Below are 21,533 nucleotides of genomic sequence, written 5' to 3'. Positions count from 1 at the left end.
ACTCTATTGTCTGCAAAAAGGAGACCATACCAAAAATCTGTACAAAATGAAAAGGCAGAGAATTATGACTCAGATAAGGGAGCAAGAAAAAAACCCAGAAAAACAGTTAAGTGATCTGGAGATTATCAATCTCCATGAAAAAGACTTTAGACTGATTATAGTGAAGATGATTCAAGACACTGGAAATAAACTGAAGGCAAAGATTGATAAATTACAAGCAACACTGAGCAAAGAAATACAGGATTTAAGTATTAAGCAAGCAGAGATGCAAAATACAATAACTGAAATAAAAAATTCATTACAAGTAACCAACAGCAGAGTACAGGAGGCAGAAGAAAGAATAAGTGAGGTGGAGGACAGACTAGTGCACATCACTGATATGGAACAGAAAAGAGAAAAAAGATTGAAAAGAAATGGAGACAGTCTAAGAGAATTCTGGGACAACATACGTTTTATAGGGGTGCCAGAGGAGAAGAGAGAGAAAAAGTCCAGAAAAAATATTTGAAGAGATAATAGCCAAAAACTTCCCTAACATGGGAAAGGAATCACTCACTCAAATCCAGGAAGCACAATGAGTACCATATAAGATAAACCCAAGGAAGACACATATAAATCAAACTGACCAAAATTAAAGACAAAGAGAAAATACTGAAAGCAGATAGGGAAAAGAAAGAAATAATATACAAGGGAACCCCAATAAGGTTATCAGCAGATTTTTCAGCAGAAACTCTGCCGGCCAGAAGGGAGTGCCACAATATACTTAAACTGATGACAGGAAAAAAACCTCCATCCAAGATTATTCTACCCAGCAAGGCTCTCATTCACATTTGAAGCAGAAATCAAAAGCTTTAGAGACAAGCAAAAGCTAAGAGAATTCAGCACCACTAAACCAGCTTTACAACAAATACTAAAGGAACTTGTCTAGGTGGAAAAGAAAAGGCCACAACTAGAAACAAAAATATTACAAATGACCAGGTTCACCAGTAAAGGCATACATACAATAAAGGTAGGAAATCATCTGGGCACAAATATGCCACCAAAACCAGAAATCGTGAGAAGAGGAGGGTACAAATGCAGGACACTGGAGATGCACTTGCAATTAAGAGACCAATAACTTTAAACAATCTTGTGTATATATAGAGACTCCTACATCAAAACTTCAGGGTTACTGTTTGCTTTCTTGTTTTATGGTCACACCCACAATATAAGGCAGTTCCTCAGGCCAGGGACTGAAGCTGAGCTAAAGCTGTGAACTACATAGCAGCTGCAGCAATGCTGGATCTTTGATCCCAGGCCAGGGATCAAACTGTGCCTCTGCCACAACCCAAGCTGGTGCAGCTGAATTCTTAACCCACTGCACCACAGTGGCAACTCCAATCTCTATTGCTTTAAGTAATGTTCCAGGGTCGGTTCATTCCCATTTCTTTGAGGCCAGTTCTCAGAATTGTGGTAGCTTATGTCATGGTTACAGTCTGGTCATGATGTATTTAACTTCTTCCATCAGGTGGGGGTTTCAGTATCTAAAAAAAAAAAAACAGCTCAAAGGTTATGGCTCAGAATTTGATTTATAGACTTTGGGGAGGAACTAAATGTCCTTGAGTTCATTTGATGACTAAACTATCATTACTTGGTCTTGTTTGACTGTTTTCCTTTGCTTCTGTATGTTCTCACTTCTCTGATTGAATTTATTCTTTGGCTAAAATTTTCTACAGGAGTTCCCGTTGTGGCTCAGTGGTTAATGAATCCGACTAGGAACGATGAGGTTGCGGGTTTGATCCCTGGCCTTGCTCATGGGTTAAGGATCCGGCGATGCCATGAGCTGTGGTGTAGGTTGCAGACACGGCTTGGATCCTGCGTTGCTGTCGCTCTGGCATAGGCCGGCGGCTACAGCTCTGATTCGACCCCTAGCCTGGGAACCTCCATATGCCGTGGAAGCGGCCCTAGAAAAGGCAAAAAGACAAAAAATTTAAAAATAAAATAAATAAAATAAAATTTACTGCAAAGGGCAGGTGGAGGACATTGGGCGTTGGGGGAAGGACCATAGGGTCCTGCTCTGTTTCAGGGTCAATCCACCAAGAAGACATAGATAGTATCTGCAAACGTGTATGCACCAGTCAACAGAGCTATAAAATATATGAAGCAAAACCTGATAGAACTAAAGGAGAAAAAGACACATCAACAATTATAATTGTGGATTTTAACAACCCTCCCTCAACAACAGATAAAGCAGCTAGACAGAAAATCAGGATATAGAAGAACTCAACTTCACCCTTGACTAACAGGATCTAATTAACATTTATACAACACTCAACAACAGCAGAATACGCATTCTTTTCAAAATGTATCCAAAGATCAAATACTATTAAAGACCAAATTCTGGGTCATAAAATAAATCTCAACAAGTTTAAATGAATTTAAATCATACAGAATGTATTCTCTGACCATAATGGAACCTAACTAGAAATCAACAGAAAAATTTACAAACACTTAGAAAGTAAATAATATACTTTTTTTTTTTTTCTTTCTCTTAGGGCTGAACCTGTGGCACATGGAAGTTCCCTGGCCAGGGGTTGAATCAGAGCTGCCTACGCCATAGCTATAGCGATGCTGGATCCAAGCTGCATCTGCGACCTACACCACAGCTCACAGCAACACCAGATCCTTAACCCACTAAGCGAGGCCTGGGATCGAACCTGTGTCCTCATGGATACTAGTACGATTCGTTACCACTGAGCCACAATGGGAACTCCTTTTTTTTTTTTTTTTTAACAATATACTCCTAAATAACCCATGGGTCAAAGAGAAAGTCTCAAGGGAAATCAAACACACACACACACACACACACACACACACACACACACACACACACGTGTGCATGAACACACATACTGAATTATTTTTGGTACATTCATGCTAAATGCATGATCTGCATAGAGTCCCAACATTGTTCTTATAGATAATACTGATCATAGCCAACATACTGACAATTCCAAATCAGTACACTACAAATATGGTCACATACAATATTCCATTTAATCCTCACCAAAACTCTAAGAAGGAGGAGTTCATATTACTATTCCCATTGTGTTTCTGTTTTGGCTGTGCCCATAGCACACAAGTTCCTGGGCCAGTAATGGAACTCAGTGATCCAAGCCACAGCAGTGACAGGCCAGATCCTTAACCCACTGAGCCGCCAGGGAACTCCTATTCGCATTTCGTTAAAGAAGTAGAGGCTTAAATCAGCTAAGTAATTTGTCCAAGGTCGCAGAGCTAATAAATGGCAAAATGTCAAGCCCAGGTACCAAAGCTCTATGAAAATGCTAGATTTCCAGGAGCACTAGGGAACCTGCTACAGATCACAACCCTACCCTAACCAACCCCTTTATAAGAAGTCATACCTCAATGCTCTTACAAAAACACTGCCCACTGTTTGGTGTGGAATAACCATTCTCCCAGCCCCTGAAACCTGCCAGGAGGTGGGAGATTCAAAAAGAGAAAGGAGGGCCACAAAGTCCTTCACAAGAACAGGAGAGGTGTAGAAATCTCTGAGGTCATAAACACTAATACCTCTCCAGGTATGAGTCACAGGGTTCATTGAAAACATCAGAATGGTTTTATTTCCAGATAAACATCAGAAGAGAAATAAAAATAGCTATATGACCTACGAAATACGGAAAGGTCAGTTCATGTGATTTTTCTGGGGTCGGGAGGGAAAGTGGTACGCAGGGGATTTTTAAGTTGTAATTAATTCTTATTTTTAGCCCAGTAATATATGCAAAAAAATTAAATAGCAAGGTTTATAACAATATAGCTGCCCCTTGTCCCCAACCACCACACTAGCCCCATACTTGACGGAAGATCACCAAAAGTATTTTGAGTTGTTTTTCTCCTCTGATATTTACCATTGAAATTTATAAATAGTAGGCTTATCCTGCTATTTCTCAATTCATAACTTTTATTTTCTATTGGTTTGCTGTTGAGAAGGTTGAAGATTTATTTCTCTTACTCATCATGCCTCCTTTAACCTCACATAACATGATTATAGTTACAACATAAAAAATATTATTCCATTTATTTTATTAAACTATTTTTTGTTTTTCCTTTGTTGGTCTTTTATTTATTTGCTTAATTTTCTATGTGCCTAAAATTATTTTTTTTTACATGTTCCTACCAATTATCCCAATGACTTGCAATAATTTTTCCAAATGCCCAATATTCCACTGGTTACTTCTCTCCTTTTCTCCTATCCCTCCTGTCCCAAGTTATTATCCTTGCATCTCCCTTTTCTACCCTCCTGGCTAGAATGCCATTTTCTTGACCTCTATGTCTTGGTTTCCTCTCTGTTTGGCTGAAGCACACCCTGCAGTAACTTCCTATGAAAGGAACCTAAGCAGTGCTTTCATTTAGTTCTTGCATGACTGAAGTCTTTTTTTCTGCTCTTACACTTGAGTGATAATTTGCTGGGAAAAAATTCTAGGCTGAATATCATTTTCTTCTAGAATTTTAAAGGCACTGCTCTGCTATTTTCAAGCAATTCCATCTGCTGTTGAGAAGTCTAATGGTTTTGTATTCTTCCTCTTTCTGAAGTGACCTCTCCCCACCTCCCCCCTCCTTTTTCCCCACCATGCTGTCCCCTCTTCTAGGATCTTTCCTTTATCCATAGACTTTTGAAATTTCACCACGTCAAATCTTAGTGTGACTCGTTTACTAGGGTGCACAAGATGATCACATACCCTGGGGTATCCCTCCTCACCTTGCCTTTAAAAATGCCTCCCTGAAATCTATCGGGGAGTTGGGGTTTTTTGACCCTGGACTCCTTACCTGGTGCCTTATGAAAAATGCTGCACTTCCCTTCATCACAACCCTGTGTTAGTAGATTGACTTTACTGCACATGGTCAAGCAGATCCAAGTTTGGTTTGGTAACACCTCAACAATGGCACTCTGCCATGATGACATTAATGACTGCCTCTGGATGGAGTGGAATCCACCTGCTAATAAGGTGCCAACTCATGGTTTTTTATGTTGGAGACTAAAAGTTTGTGTGTATGCCCAGCCTTAAAATCTCAGGCTTAGTACCTACTTCACCCCGCTCCTCTTCAGACTCTCTTTCAAAGTATGATCATGGCATCTTCTTCAGTCTTTTGCTAGTTTAATGGCTCCTAAACATTAGAGATACCACTGGAATCTTACCCATGTCTTGCGTTGTCCTCTCCCCAGCTGCTCATCATATCTTGAAATTGAGGTGATTCTCACCTTCTGTCCTCAAACACTTCTTTCCAAGATGCATCAGCTACTTGCTCCATCAAACCCTGTGGGGAAAGAGTCTACTGAGAGAGGGTGCTAGCAGGACAATCATTGTAATACAGTGTGACATAATTCACAGAAATGATATCGCATCACCTTTGCAACATCCATAGTCCATTAGTTAAAAGCAAATTGCAGGTCCTGTCCAGCTCAAGAGAAGGGGATCACACAAGAGAGTGAATAGCAGGAAGGGGGAGCACTGGACCATCTTAAGAGTCTGCCCACCAGAGTCTTCCAAAATCTTGGTTAGAGAGAGGCTCACACTGCCTCAATTGTGTTCCATGTGCCCTAACCTCTCCTTCATATCTTTCTCTTTCTCCTTTTTTTTTTTTTTTTTTTTTTTTTTTTTGCTTTTTAGAGCCGACCTAAGGTATATGAAGTTCCCAGGCTAGGGGTCTAATCGGAGCTACAGCTGCCAGCATATGCCACAGCCACAGCAACATGGGATTCAAGCCTATACCACAGCTCATGGCAACAGTGGATCCTTAACCCACTGAGCGAGGCCAGGGATTGAACCCGCATCCTCATGGATCCTAGTTAGGTTTGTTAACCATGGAGCCACGAAGGGAACTTCCACATCTTTCTTAAAGTTCATAAATTATTCTCCTGTATTTAATCTCAACTCCTCTGTTGCATTTTATATCTTCAGTTTGTAATTTTCATTTTCAGAATGTCTATTGCTTTTCATATGACACAAATTGTTTTTGATAGATGGCTTTATATCTCTTCATCATATTCCACTACCTTTCTTTATTTCTTTAAATACATTGACATATTCATTTTAGAGTCTTTATTTACAATTTCTGTATCCAAAGTCCTCATGGGTTTGGTTTTGAGGCTTGATTTTTTTGATTAATTCTGATTCATGCTGGCTTGGTTCTGTGTGCGCTTCGATTTTTTTTTTTTTTTTTTTTTTTGCTTTTTAGGACCACACCCATGGCAGTATGGAAGTTCCAGGCTAGGGGTCAAACTGGCGTTTATAGTTGCCGGCCACAGCCACAGCCACAGCAATGCCAGATCCAAGCCGTGTCTGTGACCTACACCGAAGCTCATGGCAACACCAGATCCTTGACCCCCTGAGTTAGGCCAGGGGTCAAACTTGCATCCTCAAGGATACTAGTTGCATTCGTTTCTGCTGTGCCACACGGGAACTCCTGTGCTTTGATTTTGATTGTGAACTCATATGACTTGGAGTGTTACCTATGGTTATGCCAGATAGCTTCAGTTTACTCCTCTAGAGTAAACCCTTTTCCATTCTGCTCTGCCCATTTGGATCTACTTGACCACATTAGGTATTTAACCTTCTGGATCCCTTCCTGTGAAGTTGCCTCAGCTTGACTGGGCTCCTCACCACAAGATCCCTGTGCCTCTCAAAGTTATCTACTGCACTCACTCCTGCTTCTAGTTCTGGAAATCTCTCCTTCCCTTTGTCCTTTTAAGCCTAAAGGTAGTAGCTCACCTTGCCCTTATAATGTGGGGTCCAGGTTACTGCACTTGTCCCTGTGGTGCATCTACGTGCCCATACCTTTGTAAATAGCAATTTATTAATCAACCATCTGTCTCTATAGATTTTAACCTGGACCCAGCTCAGGTGCCTCCCCAGGACTGCTCAGCCTCGCTGGCCTTCTGAACACTGGCTGCCTCCCAGCCAGAGCACCCCAGTGGGGGCCCATACGGTCCCCAGCATTCTAAGTGTAGGTCTCCACCTCCTGAGCCTCAATTCCTGGTACTGCCAGCATCTCAGTTTCCCCGGGGATGAGGTGAAGGCTGTTGGGCAGCCCCAGTCATGCCCACAGCACCAGGGACATGACAGCTCTGCTTCTAGGTCTGACCTGCCTACACCCATGGAGCCTCTGGCTTTCCCATCAGCTGCGCAGAGAGCTCAGGTTACACAACCCACAGATGCAGGGATGTGAATGCCAGGGGAATGTGGACCAAAGAGACAGAAAAACTGATGATTAAACTGCTTGTCTTTTGTCCTTGCAGGCAATGCTCTAGGAGGCAGCAGTTCCCTGGGGCCCTAGCAAAAGTCCCACATGACCAGGGGACCAGCCTTACTTTCTCATGAGGCTGTAGCCAGCTCAGGAATAAACCACTTTGTATTGCTTTTTCTCTCCTAACATCACTTCCCTTGAATCACACGCCCCAATATGGCATTTCTACACAGGCTTTGCCTAGGCCTTTGTTTTCTAGGGAAGGAGTTAAAACAGGCATTGAAAGGGCTGTGCTTTGGGGAATCAGGCTCAGTGTGGGCCTCAGACAGAGGTCATATCCTTCCCAGCCCAGACCTAGTCTCCATCCTCCTTGGGCAGGGGTTAAGCCATAAAGACCAGGCTCCAGACCTGAGGGACCACAGGGTGCCCCAGGCCATTCAGGTGCCACCTCCCCTCACCTCTCTGGATCGGCATCCTAGGCTCTGGGGACTCCCCTTACCTTTCTGCCACATTGGTCATTGATTTTAAAAGGTGTTTTAAAATAATTATCCAGTGTCTTAGGTGTTCTGTACCAGGAGGGCGCTTCTAGACCTTCTCATTGCCTAAATTACCTGGAAATTCTCCTTCTTTCTCTATTTATTTCTCTCCCTCTGTCTTTTCCTTTCATCCCTCCCAGGGTTTGGCATAGGTGTGTCTCTGGGAAGCCTCCAGTGGAATTCAAAGTTCTGCATGCCTTGTCCCCAGTCCCAGCTCAGGGCTCTGTGGAGTATATCTACAAGAGAATGTCATAAATCTGCTAGAACTGGGTAGTCAGTCAGAGAGCAGGCGCACTAGGTGTGCAGCCTGGAGAGGTCCTAGAGAGGACCTGGTCCCTCCTTCAAGTCATGCAGAGCAGGAAATGGGCAGGCACGCACGCGTGGGCTCAGCCTCCAGCCAGCCAGCTCTGCTACTCACACAGTTAGAGGGAGGGTAGAAAGAATGACTCAAAAGCGGTTTTGAAAATATCTGCCCACAACTACGGTTGGTCAACTGTTGCATGGCTCTGACTCACTGTACAAGGAAGCGTGTGCCCTTCCATCACAGTGAGGTTCCAAATGACATCATCTGTGAGATGTGGCATCAGCCTATGTGCCTCGAACATACTGTTCAGAATCAATTATCTGGCACATAGAGGGTCAGGAAAAAAGCAGCTGCCAATAAAGACAGAGAAGAATGAGCAGTTTTCAGGAATCCTCTGTGTGCCAGCTGCCTGCCTTTCTGCAGGTCCTCCCGACTGTTCTTCCAGCCCAGGTTGTAGTCAAAACCCAGCCTCCTGTACACCAGTACCAATTGAGTCTCAGAGACAGAATTTTGGGTAAAGCAGAAACAACAGCAGGCTTACACCTTCAAAACTGTGTCCTCCCTTTAGCAAGGGGTTTTATAGGTTTAGCTAAAAAAAAACCCAAGAAAACAGAAAACAAAAAACAAAAACAAAACAGGGCTGGTGAAAAGGATTAGGGTGCTTGCTTTCTTCTCCCTCCATAGATTATTTCAAAGTCATCAAGGCTGGAGTCTGGTGGTCTAGTGACTGTTTCTGGTGGTTCTTAGGGTTATCACACCTTGACTTTCTCCCTGCAGTGAAATTTGCTCACAAAAGGAAGGGGACTTTAGGGGGTGTTTCAAAGGAAAACACTAGGCCCACAATAAAACTCCAACTAGAAAGTAATCATTAGTAAAAGAAAGTATTTAAGCAAGGAAGAAATCATTTGTAAAAAGCCAGTTAGAGGAAGTTAGTGGGCCAAGGCAGGGCATAACATAACACAGACTGTTTTAACTAGTTTTTAGCTGTTACAGTATTTCGTAGTCATCAACTTTTTTTTTTTTTTGCACCCACAGCATATGGAAGTTCCCAGGCTAGGGGTCAAATCTGAGCTGTAGCTGCCGGCCACAGCCACAGCCACAGCCACATGGGATCCAAGCCGTGTCTGCGACCTACACCACAGCTCACAGCAACGCCAGATCCTCGACCCCACTGAGCGAGGCCAGGGACTGAACCCACATCCTCATGGATACTAGTCAGATTTGTTTCTGCTGTGCCACAGCAGGAACTCCCTTAATCATTAACTCTTGAGTCAGCCTTTTAAGACTGAGGGAAGGCCTGGGAGACTAAAGGAAAAGCCTTTTGCTTCACAACACGAGGACTCAGGGGCTTGTACACAGTCACTTAAGTGGGTATCCTGGGACCAGGTGCAGGGTCTCCAAAGATCACCCTTGGGATGGGAGCACAACTGCATTCAAGGAACTCTCAAAGCAATTCAAGAAGCTTTTCCATGGGGGCCTCCAGCAAAAAATGCAGACAGTTCAGGGGCGAGTCAAAGATTTTTAAAACACAACAGGTTCAGAAGTTCCTATAGTGGCTCAGCAGTAATGAGCCCCACTAGTATCCATGAGGACATGGGTTTGATTCTGGCTTCCCTCAGTGGGTTAAGGATCCAGCGTTGCCATGAGCCGTGGTATAGGTTGAAGATGCGTCTTGGATCCAGCGATGCTGTGGCTGTGTTGTGGGCTGGCGGCTACAGCTCCCATTCGACTCCTAGCCTAGGAACTTCCATATGTTGCAGGTGTGGCCATAAAAAGACAAATAATAATAATTAAAACAAGCCTTTTAGGTCGTATACATTTTTTAAGTCACCACTTCCTACTATCCTACTGTGTACTGAAATGTTTCTTTATTATTTCTATTAGCTATTTATTTATTTATTTGCTTTTTATAGCTGCACCTGTGGCATGTGGAGGTTCCCAGGCTAGGGTCAGATCAGAGCTGCAACTGCTGGCCTACACCACAGCCACAGCAAGGCAGGATCCGAGCCACATCTACAACCTACACCACAGCTCACGGCAACTTGGGATCCTTAACCCACTGAGTGGGACCAGGGATTGAACCCTCATCCTCATGGATACTAGTTGGGTTTGTTACCACTGAGCCACAATGGGAACCCCAGAATCCTCAACCCTTTTTAAGAAACCTTAACTTTTAGTGAAAACTAAGAAGTAATTATGGACTGTCTTTTACATTAGTATTCTGCAGATTGGTGAATATTATCTCTGTATCAAATGCCAATGATAATTTCTAAAACATTTGTTTTCTTATAGAGAACATCTCAGGGTGGCTCCAAATATAGTAAGTAATAGTCCTAAATACCTTTAGTCTCTGTTTAGTAATTAATGTCTCAGTATCTTATTTTATTTGGGAATGACCTAGCTATTCAATAAATTTTCATCTCTTAAACTGGCACAACTTTCGAACTTTAAGTTACCAAATATCTGGAGAGATCAACTTAAGCAGACATTTTAAAAATATAATTATTTTAAAGAGATTACCCCAAAGCTCTTATCTTGTTTACCTTTACTTTAAAGTTTCATCATATCAAGTGATTTTCCTTACTGAAAAATTTGCAGCCGATAAAGGTCTTATTTGACTTCTATTAAACCTGGGTACAATAAAAATATTATGCTTAGTGTTAATGACTCTACAGACATGTGTTGATTAGACCAACAAACTTATACTAACTTTAATAACAGCTATTAACTTATTGATTATAACCTGTGTTTACTTTTTTTTTTTTTTTTTTCTATTTTCCCACTGTACAGCAAGGGGGTCAGGTTATCCTTACATGTATACATTACAATTACAGTTTTTCCCCCACCCTTTCTTCTGTTGCAACATGAGTATCTAGACATAGTTCTCAATGCTGTTCAGCAGGATGTGTTTACTTTTCAATCAATTAAATAGAGCTCTTTATAAATTCAATTTTGAAAACACCTCCCAGAGATAGAAATATCTCATGTATATTGTGCACACAAACATATTAACAAGAAAAACTACAGATCTTGGGAGTTCCCGTGGTGGCTCAGTGGTTAATGAATCCAACTAGGAACCATGAGGTTGTGGGTTCGGTCCCTGGCCTTGCTCAGTGGGTTAAGGATCCAGCGTCGCCGTGAGCTGTGGTGTAGGTTGCAGACGTGGCTCGGATCCCACGTTGCTGTGGCTCTGGCGTAGGCTGGTGGCTATAGCTTCGATTTGACCCCTAGCCTGGGAACCTCCATGTGCCTTGGGAGTGGCCAAAGAAATGAAAAAAGACAAAAAAAAAAAAAAAAACAACCTACAGATCTTATGGCTGTACTTTTTTTGTGTCTTTCTGTCGCACCTGAGGCAAATGGAGGTTCCCAGACTAGGGGTCTAATCAGAGCTGTAGCCGCTGGCCTACGCCACAGCCACAACAACGCCAGATTCAAGCCACGTCTGTGACCCACACCACAGCTCAGGGCAACGCCAGATCCTTAACCCACTGAGCGAGGCCAGGGATCAAACCCACAACCTCATGATTGCTAGTCAGATTCATTAACCACTGAGCCACGACAGGAACTCCTATGGCTGTACCTGAAAAAAGGAAAACTTACTTATGAATTAGGAATCACAATATAAACTCACTAGTTTACAAAAAACAGTTGTAATATATTAAATTTGCTTGCTCTGAAGACTAAGGCTTTACTATCAGTAAGGTTTGGCTGAGGGAGCATTTCCAGCACTTTGAATTTTAAAACTGCCACTTTTTCAATTTTTTTTCCCTTGGTTTCAGATGCTGCCTGATTGAACTAATTAGGCTCAGTCTCAGGCCATTGTGGTATATATTTATATTCTGGTTTGTAGAGATTTGTAAGAGAAAGACTGTCGCTTTAGTTTAAAAAAAAACAAAAACAGGAATCTGTTACCTAAACTATACTAAAAGATTGATTTGCCAAACTATATTTTTTCTATCATGGAGATATCTAATGAAACTGAAATTAAGAGTTCTGTGTTTTATTTTAGGTTTAATTTATCGTGTCTTCAAAAGCTTGTATAGAGCATTCAGCAAAGGGCTTCTGAATTTACAAGATAAACCTAGAGCAAAATCACAATTATTTTTTTCTTTTTTGGCCACCTTGCAGCATATGGAGTTCCCGAGTGAGGGATCAGATCTGAGCAGCAGTTTTGACCTATGTTACAGCTGCAGCAACACCTGATCCCTAATCGGCTGTGCAGGTGGCCAGGGATCAAACCTGCAACCCAGTGCTCCAAAGATGCTACAGATCCCACCATGCCACAGTGGGAACTCCCATTATTTTTATTTTTTTAATTATTATTATTTTTTAAGCCCTGAATATTAGTTCTTGGTTTTTACTTATGACTCAGGTAACCCAATTGGTTTCTTTTTTTTTTTTTTTTGTCTGTATGTTTTTGGTTTGTATTTTGTTTTTATGGCCACATTTGCAGCATATGGAAGTTTCTGGGCTAGGGGTTGAATAGCTGCAATTGCAGGTCAATGCCACAGCAACACTGGATCCAAGACACATCTGTGACCTGTTGCCATAGCTTGTGGCAGTTCCAGATCCTTAACCTACTGAGTGAGGCTGGGGATCAAGCCCATATCCTCATGGATACTAGTTGGGTTCTTAACCTGCTGAGCCACAAAGGGAACTCTTCCTTTAGTATGTTAAATTAGTATTTCCTAAAGGGCAAGTATTTCCTAAAGGGCAAGTATTTCCTAAAGAGCAAGTATTTCCTAAAGAGCAAGTATTCCCCAGTGAAATGAATATCTATCCCATAATATAACTAAAGTGATGTAGCCATCTTATATAAAGCATATTTAAATATACTGATTTCATATACTTTCATTGCAGTTCTGTCAACTTATACCTTAAACTTTAGCTTTCATTAGGATCTAATCGACAAGATTTTGATCTTACATGAGGAGTTTTTAGAAGACTTTTTTTCCGTTTATTCCTGTCCATTTAATCTATTTTTATATAAAGCTCTGGGGTTCCCTAGAGGGGATGTGAGCCAAGGAGCTCAGATCCTTGGCCTAACTATTGCCCCTGTCACCAAGTAATCACTGGTCAGGTATCTCAGTATAGAATTTTTCCCCATCCCCTTAAATATATATTCTAAAACTGGGGTAAACAGAGCAAAATTGTTTGGCTGTTAATGTTGGGGACAAGTAAGGGGCCCCTTTTGACCCAGCTAACCTTAGGTAGTATAATAGTAAAATCTTATGTTTCAATTCCATACATGTCATTTTTATTTATCTCATTTTAAATAACCATCTAAAGATTTCTTTATTCATTTACACTATTTCAAAAAATTCTACCTTGTTGCAAACAAGTACCTAGACTTTCCTTAAAGGTTTTTTTTTTTTTATGTTAACACTAATTATTCTAATGTTTTCATTAGCATTTATAAGATCCACTGAGGGGAAGCAAAGACCACAAATAAGCTTCCCAAACTGGTTTTTCTGTTTGATTAATTGATTTTTAATTTTTAAAAATTACAGTTATTTACAATGTTGTGACAATTTCCTCTGTATAGCAAAGTGACTCAGTCATACATATATATACATTCTTTTTCTCATACTATCTTCTATCGAATTCTATGCCAAGAGATTGGATATAGTCCCTGTGCTGTACAGCAGGACCTCATTGCTTATCCATTCTAAATGTAATAGTTGGCATCTACTAACCCCCAACTCTCAGTCCATCCCACTCCCTCCCCCTCCCCGTTGGGAACTGCGAATCTGCTCTCCATGTCTGTGAACCTGTTTCTGTTCTGTAGATAGGTTTGTTTATGCCATACTTTAGATTCCACATATAAGTGATAACATGTGGTATTTGCCTTTCTCTTTCTGGCTTACTCTACTTAGTATGAGAATCTCTAGTTGCATCCATGTTGCTGCAAATGGCATAATTTCATTCATTTTTATGGCTGAGTAGTATTCCATTGTGTATATGTACAACTTCTTCTTAATCCATTCATCTGTCAGTGGACACTTAGGTTGTTTCCATGTCCTGGCTATTGTGAATAGTGCTCCTATGAAAATATGGGTGCATTTATCCTTTTGAATTGTAGTTTTGCCCGGATATATGCCCAGGAGTGGGATTTCTGGGTCATATGGTAATTCTACATTTAGTTTTTTGAGGTATCTCTATATTGTTTGCCATAGTGGTTGTACCAATTTACATTTTCACCAACAGTGTAGGAGGGTTCCCTTTTCTCCACACCCTCTCCAGCATTTGATTTTCGCAGACTTATTAATGATAGCCATTCTGACAGGTATGAGGTGGTACCTCAATGTAGTTTTGAATGCATTTCTCTAATAATTAGTGATGTTGAGCCTTTTTTCATGTGCCTGCTGTATATCCGTATGTTTTCTTTGGAGAAATGTCTATTTAGGTCTTCTGCCCATTTTTCAATTTTTTTTTTTCTTTTGCTGTTGAGTTGTATGAGTTGTTTGTATATTTTAGAGATTAAACCCTTGTTGGTTGCATCATTTGCAACTATTTTCTCCCATTCTGAGGGTGTCTTTTGGGTTTTTTTATGGCTTCCTTTGCTGTGCAAAAGCTTTTAGGTTTGATTAGGTCCCATTGGTTTATTTGTTTGTTTATTTATTTATTTACTTATTTTAGGGCCATACCAGCAGCATATGGAGGTTCGCAGGCTAGGGGTCGAATTGGAGCTGTAGCCGCTGGCCTACACCACAGCAACTCAGGATCTGAGCTGTATCTGCAACCTATACCGCAGCTCACAGCAACACTGGATCCTTAACCCACTAAGCAAGGCCAGGGATGGAACATACGTCCTCATGGTTACTAGTCAGATAAGTTTTTGCTGAGCCATGGTGGGAACTCCCCATTGGTTTACTTTTGTTTTTATTTCTATTGCTTTGGGAGAATGACCTAAGAAAACATTTGTATGGTTGATATCAGAGAATGTTTTGCCTATGTTCTCTTCTAGGAGGTTTATGGTGCCTTGTCTTACATTTAAGTCTTTAAGCCATTTTGAGTTTATTTTTGTGTATGGTGTGAGGGTGTGTTCTAGTTTCACTGATTTACATATGGCTGTCCAGTTTTTCTTTTGTTAATGTGGTATATGACATTGATTAATTTGCATATGTTGAACCACCCTTGTGAACTTGGGATGAATCCCAGTTCACATGGTCATGGTGTATCATCTTTCTTCAGTGTTGGATTTGGTTGGCTAAAATTTTGTTGAGAATTTCTTTGTTTGATTTAAACTAAGGAAGTTCTTGGGTATATTTCTTTTTTCCACCTTTAATTTGACTTTTGTTTTTATAGGTACCCAGAAAACAGTTGTTTATAATGAGAGTACTCTAGAAATTTATGAATTTAGAAGTTTCTCCAATATAAAGGATACATCAACTTGGCCATTACTGAAATATATTAATAATGATTCAAATCAATAAGACACAACAGGCTTCCCTGTAAGTGTGTGGGGAGGAGGTCACCTAAGTAAGATCCAGAGAATTTACTCTCAAATAGGATGGCAGAGGTCAAGTTTTCAAAACGCAAGGATACACAGTCACATACACATACACACACGCACACACAGTGCAGTATTATGAAGATTAGGTAGAACATTTACATCCCAAAGACACAGGAATGCAAGTTCCCCATAGAAGGCCTCTGTTTAAAGTCAGAATTCTGATTTTTTTTTTTTCTTTTGGCTGGACCTGTGGCATATGGAAGTTCCTGGGCCAGGGATCAAATCTGAACCACATCTGCTACCTATGCCAAAGCTGTGGCAATGCTGGATCCTTAACCCACTGTGCCAGGCCAGGGATCAAACTGGCAATGCCACAGAGACAAGCCAGATTATAAACCCACTGCACCACAGTGGGAACTCTCCCGAAAACATTTTTATCAAGCCAGCTTTTTAAACTTAACTGCATATAGCCCCCTCATTTTTAGGGCAAGACTTCCTTCAATTCCCAATTAAGTGTAAGTTCTGTGCATACATAACTTGGCTGGAGTAGGGTTGGAGGCTGGCAATCTGTCATTCCTTTTTCTTTTGTTTTAAAAGTTTTATTTCCCATTCTGAAGTTGGTTTGTCCAAATCAAGTTGCTAGTGAGGATCGTGTGGTGCCAGGGTGCTGCTTGAGAGCTTACTCCTCTAGGTTTTTGCCAGCATTGCCTTAGCTCCCTCTTATGTGTCTCAGGTTCTCCCATTGGCACAGCAGACACCATGAATGCTCAGATCAAAGAATGGCTGGTTGAGCAGGTTGTTAATGAAGTCAGTGGGTTTCCCCATAGGGACAGCTGCAGGGCATGAGGCCTTGCCTCCAACCACTCCTGCAAGTTTCTCAGTTGCCTGAGAAAGCTGCTGCTGACCTGGAAGAGAGAGGCCCTTCTTCAGAGTGCAAAAGCTCTCCTATGATTTTGGTTTTATTTCAACGAACTCTATTAAGATAGCCAGTTCAAGGAAAAACAACATGAGGTCTCCCCTCTAACTGCCCAATCCAATCTTCCTTAACCCAGGTAAGATCTTCTCAGTCCTTTGAGGATAACCCGCTCAGTGTCCAAAATGAGCAAACCCCCTCCCAGTGTCAGTGTCTCTTACAGTGAGGATAACCCAGGCACCTCTTCTTGAAAGTAAGTTTCAAGGATAACCTACTCCTCCAGAGAGGTGTTAACACTACTGAATAAAACGTAGGTTCATCAACCAATAGATGGAGATCCCAGCATCAAGAGAGACTCACCCAAATTCGTCTGGACTCCCCAAGGAGGTGGAATGACCCAAAGTGCCTCTGCTGGTACCAAGACTCTGGATTCTTGCAGAGTTCGGGCGAAGAAGAGAAGATTGCTCTGGTTCCTTTGTCACTGGTCACCGTAACTGCCGACTAAAAAAATATGCACAACCTAAAAGTTGAAAGTTATGTTTTATTCAGTGAAAAAAACTGAGGACTTAGGTCAGGGAGGCAGCATCTTAAGTAATCCTGAGAAATCTGCTCCCAGGAAACGAGGGAGGAGCTAGGATGGAAAGGAGTTTTGCAACAAAACTCCTTTTTGTTGCAGGTAGTAGGAATGAAAGATTATTGCTAATAACAGAAAACTAGATACCTCAAGTTAAGGAATTTGGTGTTTTTCTATGTGTGGGAAGAGGCAAGCTTTGGGCTCTGTGAAATCCCTCCTTTGATATGCTAGTATCCTGTTTTCACATCCTGAGTTTCCTCAGGGCTTACCTTGCGAGTGGCTGCAGTCTGGTGGCTGCAGGATGGCAGGTATTCTTTGTTTCCTTTCTGGGTTTCCTCAGGGCTCACTGGCTCATCCTTGGAGGGGGCTGCAAGGGCTGATGATTGTGAAGACCTTTTATATGGCAGGCAATACTTATTTCTCACTCTGATTGGGAGCGGGATGTTCCTTGGGCTGGTGGACCTCATGACCTCACATTTCTGCCCACTGGATCCTCCGCCCTCAGCAGACCCCTTGTCTATTCTTGTGCTTTACCATTTTCCTTGTCTTAGAGAAACTAGTAGAGTCAATGTTGCTGTGCATTTCAGGGTGAGGCAGAAGCCTAGCAAAGCAGGGCTCTAGGTGTGCACCTATTGCTGAAACTCAGCTTCTGTCCATGGGTGCCAAATAGAAACAGAGAGACAGAGTTTGGGTGAAGGAGGAAAAAAAATAGCTTTATTGCTTTGCCAGGCAAAGGAGGCCACAGCAGGCTAATGCCTTAAAATATATGCTCTGCTTTGGGAGAGAACAGGAAGTATTTAGAATAGTTGGGAGTAGAAAATAGGGCCACCGATAAGGATCAGGGTAGATGCAAACTTTCATTCTTCTTTGAAGTTGGTGTTTAGTGGCCCCAGGACTGGTGCTGGTGGTCCTCCTCTCTGGCTTTCATTTGTTGGGGGTTTTATTTCTATAGAAGAACTCGAAATTATTGTTATGCATATTCCTTGAAGAGGAACCAGGACCCCGCCCCATGGCTGCAGTATTGTTTCTTTTCTTTGCCTTTTTTTTTTTTTTTTTTTTTTTTGCTTTTTTTAAAGGGTCACACCTGCAGCATATGGAAGTTCCTGGGCTAGGGATCGGATTGGAGCTGCAGCTGCTGGCCTATGCCACAGCCGCAGCAATGTGGGATCTAAGCTGTGTCTGCAACCTACACCACAGCTCACGGCAACGCCAGATCCTTAACCCACTGAGCAAGGCCAGGGATCAAACCTGCATCCTCATGGACACTAGTCGGACTGGTTTCCACTGAGCCAAAGGGGGATCTCCATGCACTACTATTTATTTCTTGACTATTTCTCCCTTGTCTCTGTATCTCCTCCCTTCCCTGATTAGCAACTGTTTGAACTTGACCTTTAGAACTCAGGGAAGGTCCTGTAGGCTGACACGCTCATTCCCTGAAAACAAGAAATGGGGGAAAGAGAAAGGCTTGTACCCAGGAGCCCCAGAGAGCCCTGCTCGTTTTCATTTCCAGTGGGTTAAAAGAGGCACACGCACTCAGGTCTGCCTGCAGAGGCCCCGACTGTGACGGGGCAGGAAGGGCACTAGGTGAATCCATTCCTTGTCCTCCTGGATGTTCCCCACGCAGCCTTCTCTTACAGAAGTCCTCTCAAGGCAGGCATTTTCTCTCCTGAAGCCGGGCTTTCCCTCCCATGTGCGCCTGCCTGTCAAACTGATTCTCTGCCAGCCTGTCTGTCTGTACGTGACTACTCTCTTCAGGAGTTCCTAACCTCTGAGAGAAGGTGAGGTGAATGGCCCCTTAGAACTGGGTGTGGCCCTGGTTCCCAGCCTGGAGAGGAGCAAGAGTGACACCTGCTGGGCCACGGCTTTCCAAGGCCACCGGCCTTGTCTGGCTCTGGGCCTTTTCTGCACAGAATAGGTTTCTGCTCCTGCTCTTCCATCTGGCTGGAAGGTAGGTGCCCCAAAGCGAGGCCCAGTGCCTCCCACCCCTGAACTCATGTCTGCACCCACTAGCCATCTGGCCCCCTTGGTCCTCTCCCCTTGGCCCTGTGGTCAGGGTGGGGTCCCAAAATGAGCACAATTTGAGATTTTTAGAGCTTGGATACTACTTCTCAAGAAGCATGGCTCTCCCAAAGAACAGGGCCGAGCTGGGCTTGGCTGGATGACCAAAGCCCCTCTGAGATGGGCCCTGGAAGTGGGGGCCAGTTCTGAATGAGGAAGAAGGCCCAGGTATGGGAACCCACCAGCCCCAGCCTCCAGCCCCTTGGGCACTCACCACGGGGGCGGGGCAGTGCAGAGGACCCAGGGCAGTGCCCCTCGCAAGCTGAGGTTGTGCTCCACAGGGTGAGGTGATGGTGGCTCCCTTGGGGGGGGGGGCACAGGAATCAAGGGAACAGCCCAGCACAGAGTGGGCACCAGCCAAGTGGCCACTCCTCCTCTAACTGTGCAGGCAGTTGGCAACAAATCCTTGAAGAGGGACCACACTGGCATCAGGACACAGCACAGACACCATTCCTGCCCTCCTGATGCTCTTGTTTAATGGGCCGACAGGTATCACACACACTCCACACCCAGGAGGGTGGGGTCCAGCTTGATGGGTCCTATGAAGAGGAAAGAATGGACTGAGAAGATGGACGGGTGGGGACCTAAGGCAGCCAAAAGGGTTGGGGAGGCCTCTGTGAGAACACACTTGCCATCTAAAGGGACAGCCAGGTAGGGAGGGGTGGGGAGGGAGGGGCATGGAGGGGGGGTGCCAAGATTAGAAAAAGCTTAGAGTCTTAGGAACTGAAGTGAGTCGAGTTCCTAGTGGCAGGGGTGTCCTGTAACAGGAGTTTAACCCAAAGAATATTGCCGAAGTAAGAAGGGAGGTTCATATATAAAACATGATGCTCCTTTTTTTCTTTTTATGGCCACACCCACAGCATAAGTTCCCGTTAGAGGTCAAATCAGAGCAGAAGCTGCTGGCCTATACCACAGCCACAGCAACGCAGGATCTAAGCTGCATCTGTGACCTACACCACAGCTCACAGCAACACTGGATCCTTAACCCACTGTGCGAGGCCAGGGATCAAACCCACATCCTCATGGACACTAGTCAGGCTCTTAACCCACTGAGCCACAAGGGGAACTCCTCCTCTGTTCCCCTGTCAGCAGGCTGCAGGAATTTTCCAGGTACCCATTTGGCAGAGAGACAAAACCTTAAGGCCACCTCTTCCCCACCACCACACCACCACTGCCGGCTTCCAACAACCCACAGAGGTAGGACAAGCAGGCTTGCATTGTGGGACAGTTCTGAGGGTGTCAGGCTTCCAGTACACGTCATAAGCAAATTCACCAGGACCAAAAGCTTTAGATCAGTGCCTTCCAATAGTCTCCAAAAGCGATAGCCACATGTGTAATTTTTGAGTAGTGATTTTTTTTCTTTTTCTTTCTTTTTTTTTTTTTTTTTTTTTTTTTTTTGTCTTTTTAGGGCTGCACCCATGGCATATAGAGGTTTCCAGGCTAGGGGTCAAATCAGAGCTATAGCCACCAGCCAATACCACAGCCACAGCAATGCAGGATCCGAGCCACATCTGCGACCTACACCCCAGCTTACGGCAATGCGGGATCCTCAACCCACAGAGTGAGCCCAGGGATCAAACCTGCGTCCTCATGGATGTTCGTCAGATTTGGTTCCACTGAGCCACAAGTGGAATGCCTCAAGTAGCGATTTTAAAAGTAAAGAGATACAGGTAAAATTAATGTTCATGAAATATTTTGTGAAACCCAATATTGTTAAAATATCGTTTCAACACCTGGCATTAATATAAAAGTTATGAGTGAAATAAGGTACATTTTTTTTTTCATGCTGAGCCTTCCAAAATCTGGTAATATTTTATACTTACATTGCAATGCAATGAGACTAGCCACATGTGCAGCACTCTAGAGCCACACATGGTCTGTGACCACTGTATTGAACCGTGTAGCTGTAGACACTGCTGTATTGAAACCGCAGCTCCCAGGAGACACCAGCATAGGCCTGCCAGAAAAGCTTTAGAAAAATACTCAGAGGGGCAACCAGCACTTACAGCAACTTGTGTGGAATTACAAGGCACCCCCTACCCCAGGGAGATGCAGCCAGGTTAAGTCGTGAGCTTGGCCTGGAGCTTAGTCTAGACCTCAGTTCCTTCTGGCAGTGCCTCCATCAAATGCCCCTTGACAGGGCCCTGAGACTGCCCTCACTCATCTTGCCAACACTTTTTTTCTTCCTGAAGAATTGAGGGTAACTCAAATTTTTTTTTCTAAGTTTCCACCTGTTTTATTACCTGTAGATGCTGAAACTGCCCAGGACACCAGGGAAGACAGAATCCAGTTCCTGTCCATCTTTTACAGATGGTGGCTCGAAGTGAGCTACCTGTGTCAGTACAGTGTGGTGAGGAAGACTCAGATTCCAAAGTCAACTGCAGCGCCAGTTGCTGAACTGTGCGCCTTTCTGTGCCTTTGCATCCTTGCTATAAAATGGAAACCATACCAGT

At 43.2% G+C, this 21,533-nt stretch overlaps 1 long non-coding RNA gene across 2 annotated transcripts; it reads right to left on the bottom strand.

Annotated features, from left to right (window-relative positions):
• Positions 1,150-18,102, bottom strand: LOC110256577. 2 transcript variants are annotated; one of them, XR_002338218.1, is made up of 4 exons: positions 17,292-18,102; positions 16,809-16,968; positions 5,192-5,310; positions 1,150-1,520 (listed from the first exon to the last, which is right to left on the bottom strand). It is a non-coding gene; the product is annotated as an uncharacterized LOC110256577 (long non-coding RNA). The 2 variants fall into 2 exon arrangements; XR_002338217.1 differs by having other exon boundaries at positions 16,809-18,102.

Source organism: Sus scrofa, chromosome 13, assembly GCF_000003025.6.
Source record: "Sus scrofa isolate TJ Tabasco breed Duroc chromosome 13, Sscrofa11.1, whole genome shotgun sequence".
NCBI classification, from domain to species: Eukaryota; Metazoa; Chordata; class Mammalia; order Artiodactyla; family Suidae; genus Sus; species Sus scrofa.
Note: the sequence above shows the minus strand (reverse complement) of the source record. Positions and strands in the feature narration are given on the sequence as shown.